The sequence below is a fragment of the Camellia sinensis genome, chromosome 8, assembly GCF_055761805.1.
Source record: "Camellia sinensis isolate YWXY chromosome 8, ASM5576180v1, whole genome shotgun sequence".
In the NCBI taxonomy this organism is placed as follows: domain Eukaryota; kingdom Viridiplantae; phylum Streptophyta; class Magnoliopsida; order Ericales; family Theaceae; genus Camellia; species Camellia sinensis.
Window position 1 is genome coordinate 39,099,997 of NC_138968.1, and position 4,781 is coordinate 39,104,777.

General features: G+C 32.6%; 1 long non-coding RNA gene and 1 pseudogene across 1 annotated transcript; one reads left to right on the forward strand and one right to left on the reverse strand.

Annotated features, from left to right (window-relative positions):
- LOC114302297 (uncharacterized) lies at nucleotides 1-2,497 on the forward strand. The gene is made up of 3 exons (XR_003643367.2): nucleotides 1-615; nucleotides 1,435-1,635; nucleotides 2,128-2,497. It is a non-coding gene; the product is annotated as an uncharacterized LOC114302297 (long non-coding RNA).
- Nucleotides 2,498-2,817: 320 nt separating this feature from the next.
- LOC114305092 (uncharacterized) lies at nucleotides 2,818-4,094 on the reverse strand (annotated as a pseudogene).
- Nucleotides 4,095-4,781: the final 687 nt, after the last annotated feature.

Here is a 4,781-nt window from a genome sequence, read left to right on the forward strand (position 1 = left end):
AATACACTAAAGATAAATTTAAGCTACACATTATGCTTTTTATGTATTTTTAATATTTTAGTTTTATGCAATTATCATTTCCCTTTTACCTTGAAATGTTATATCAAGTCTTAAGCAAAATGAATGCCTCTATCGTTTTCTTGTATACAGAGGTGTAATTTGAAGAAAGAAGTCGCATTCAAATTCAAAGGACATCCAAACAAACCCTTAATATCAAGTATTGGGCAAAATGAATGGCTATGGTTTTCTTGTATGCATTTGCGGCACAACATGTGATTAGCAAAGTACTCAAATACTTGGGTAATAGCAAGGATCTTCTGATTCCAAAAAATTTTGTTCACTTAAATCACTTACAACTATTGAATCGTTTTAAAATTTTAAAATTTGAAAATTTCAAAATATATTTAATAGTTATGAATGATTTGAGACATGACGACAGAAATTTTTAGAGACGTGAGATCCTTGGGCCTTGGGTAAGAGCATCTCCAGCAGCTTGGCTATTCTTTCCTTTTAGCCATAGAAGCGAGCTTGGAAGGGTAAAACATTGCTCCAGCAGACTCGCTCAAGGATCGCTACAACGGTGGTGAGCTACAGTACCTCGCCAGGACAAGCGAGGTACTGTTCATGCACCTTTTAGTTTTTTATTTATTTTTGGCTCCTGAACTTTGTTTTTGGCAGTAAAATTAATGCCATTTTGTTAATGCCATTCTGTTATTAGTATAATTTTCATAGATAACAGAAAATATTGATCAATCTTCAATGGGTTCAGAAAATATTGATGAAACAGCGAAGAAAATTTATACAGACTATTTTCTTTCTTTGTTTCTGGCTAATAGTAAAAAGTATTCATGAAAAATCAAAGATTACATCTTGCATATATTTGAAATTGTTGAATTTGGTTTAGTATTTGATGTTTCTTCGGATTTGGATAACATAGAACACAATTTAATGCTGTTGCACAATGGCCTGTCAACTGTTTGATAAAATGCTTATAAGAAACTTAGGCTGCTAAAATGAAGTGAGTGATACTATATAACTGTTGATTAGTGGGTTCAAAGATTGATTTGAAATAGCTAACCTTTCTATGTCGCAACATGTAACTGGACCAAAGCATTACTGGTTAATCGATTTTGTTGCTTCTGGTGTTCTAAACGTTAATGTCATGGAGACAATTTTGAATATATGATGGCTTTGTGGTTGCTAGTATTTTATATCTGTTGTAGGTGTTGAATCGATTTGTTGCTAGAACATTAGAAGAAAAGGAAAAAAAGAGAAAAAATAGTGTTATAATTCATATTTAGATGAACTGATCTCATACTAGAACCTATTCCAATTTCAGTTGACATCAATATCTGTTGTTGTTTTTCTTTTTCTTTTCTTTAAAGGAAATTAGTTTTGTGTTTGGTCACATTGGTGCAATATATTCCTGAACAGGTGAATATATGGGTTCAGAGATTGAAATTGTTGAGGAGAGATTGAAGTCTTTCCTTGGTCAACTCCAAACAGAATGTGGCGTCCTTGATAGAAGTTTCCTTGGATCATTTGGGTTCTGTGACATGTAAGGTTAATGATCAATTGGATGAAAAGGTTGATGAAGTTTCTGGAACAGAGTTTTGGGTATCTTGTATTGAATAGGTATTCTCGTAATTCCTCATTATTTAGTGACTGATTCAAAGTTTTTTTTTTTGGTTAGAAGAAATATTTTTCGAAGAAATTTATGTCTGAGAGTTGGTGAAAGTCAAAGAATATGGCCACCATTATACTGCAGATCGTATTTATCTACTTTAAATCTCATATAAACTGAGCAAACACTAGGATCAAACTTTTAATTGAGCTTGGAATGATGAATCTTTAGATACAGTACCCATGAATTTAAAATTTGAAAGACAATATATCTCATGTTTTGCCTCTATGATGTCAGATAGGATAATTGAAATTTCCCAACTTCACAAGAACCATCATAGACTTAGATACAATACGTAATATGCTTATTGCTTTAAATATGTAATATGCTTATTGCCCTTGGCACAAATAAAGGATTTTTTTAAACGCGTTGTCCATGTATTTTCGTCTGTAATTAATTTTTATTTAGTATTTCAACATTGTTATAAATGTTTGACTCTTCAGGTTGTCATCACAAAATGCTACCATTCAACCTTGTGCAAATTGGGCTGGATTTGCGGGTCCTAGTTTTAGGTTATTGATTTCACATAGTTTGTCAAGTTTAGTGTAATTATGTAGTTTGAAATTTTCATTGACTGTTGAGCAACTGGATTATTTCCATTTATTATTTGTAGTTTTTTTTTCTAAATTAGTCTAGTGCTAGTCCATGGAAGTAGGGTCATCATGTCAGTGAGGGTTTGAATTGTCTCAAATTTGGAACGTAGTTTGAATTTTTAGATCACCATGCTTTTTGGTACATAGATTCTGGAACATATCATTGTATTATTTTGGTTGCTTTATAATAGTATCTTGTAAAATGATTATGCAGGTCTAACTAATAATCCATTTGTATATATGCCTTTTAAATTCATTTGGTGTTGATTGGGACAATGTCTCGTGGACAATTTTGGTGACATGCCTATTGTTCTCACTTATATATATATATATATATATATATAAGGCATATAATTAAAGTGAAAACCATATAATTAAAAGGCATATAGAATTAAAATGATAACCATATAATTAAAAGGCATATAGAATTATAAAATTACACATAAATTAAAAGCATATACTGATTACATTCAAAACTAATAGCATACTACATAAAATGAAACTTCAAATTCAAAACTTTTACAACTCACTATGTAATTGTCAGAAGTGTTCGACAAGGTCCGATTGGAGATGAGAATGTGTTAGCCTATCTCTAATGTTATGATGACATTGAATGAATGCCATAAGTTCAGTAGTTCTCTCCTGTAACACTGTTACATGGGGACTGTCATCGATTTGATCATAATTGAAGTCTTTTACTCCATTGTCATCCCGCTCATCCTCAATGATCATATTATGTAGAATTATGCACGCCTTCATAATATATTTAAGCATTTTAGTATTCCAAAAACGTGCCAGTCGACGCACAATTGCAAATCGTGCTTGAAGCACTCCAAATGCACGTTCTACATCTTTTCTTGTCGCCTCTTGAGCTGCAGCAAAAAGTTTTTTCTTATTTCCTTGAGGAGAAGGAATTGTTTTCACAAATGTTGACCATTGTGGATATATACCATCGGCGAGATAGTATCCCATCGTATATTCATTACCATTGATGGTGTAATTGACTGCAGGAGCACGCCCTTGAGCAAGTTCGGTAAATACAAAAAACCTTTCTAGCACGTTGATATCATTATGAGACCTAGGTAATCCAAAAAATGCATGCCAAATCCAAAGATCATATGATGCAACAGCTTCCAAAATAATTATTGGTTCATGAATGTGACCAGTATACATACCTTTCAACGCAGTCGCACAATTTTTTCATTTCCAATGCATACAATCAATGCTCCCCAGCATTCCAGGAAATCTATGACTTTCACCAACCGCTAGTAGTTTAGCGATGTCATTGCTGTTTGTGACCTCAAATACTCATTAGAAAAAATATCAACAATCGCTTTAACAAAATATTTTAAGCTTTCTATTGCAGTGCTTTCTCCAATTCTCACATATTCATCTATAAAATCAGCGGCTACTCCATAAGCAAGCATCCTAAGTGCAACAGTTATCTTCTGAAGAGAAGACAAACCAAGCTTTCCAGCACAATTTCTTTTTTGGAGAAAGTATCGATCGTGCGCTTCTACTACAACTTGAATTCGAAGAAAAAGTGAACGCTTCATCCGAAACCTCCTTCGAAATAACTCAGGAGGATATACCGGTGATTCAGCAAAATAGTCGAGAAAAAGCCTTTCATGACCTTGAATATGATCACGATGAATGACTTTACGACCTCGAACAAAACCACGACGTGAGCTTGATCCTATCTCACTATCTAGTAGTTCTTCATCCATAGTAACAGCTTTGAGCATCTCCAAATCATCATTAGATTCAGATAAGTCAGAGTCATTTACAAGCATATCATAAAGAGAATTGGAAGCCATAGAGAGAGATATGGAAGTTTGGATGAAGTAGAAAATTGAGTTAAGGGTAAGATCAAATGATAGGGAATGTCTTATTTATAATGGAAAAGTATAAAAATATGATCGTCGCAAAAATATGACCGTTGCAAAAATATGACCGTTGTAAAAATTTGAAAAAATATGACCGTTGGAAAAACATGACCATTGTAAAAATTTGAAAAAATATGACCGTTGTAAAAATATGACCGTTACAAATATATGACCGTTGAAAAAATATGACCATTTGAAAAATACGATAGTAGAAAAATGTAACTTTCACAAAAATATAATTATATTTAGAAGAATGAAAAAAATAATAATTTGAATGAAGTTAGTTTTTTTTTTTTTAGATTGGAAAGAATGTAGTTAAAGTATAAGAATATTTTAATAGAAGATAGCTAAAGTGGATAGCCTTGTTGGAGTGTATATTAAAAAAATGACAAGCTAAAATAGTAAAGTGAAATTTTAAATAGTTATTTAAACTAACCTTGCTGGAGATGCTCTAAGCACACACCTTAACTAATCAATACGGAAATCCATACGTTACCTTCCACCCAATCCCGATCGGAGCATACACCCACATCATCACCATTAGATTTTTCAGTCTTCACCAATAGGAGGCACACCTCTTCCAGATTTCTAGTCACAAAAATCTAAAAGTTTTTTCTT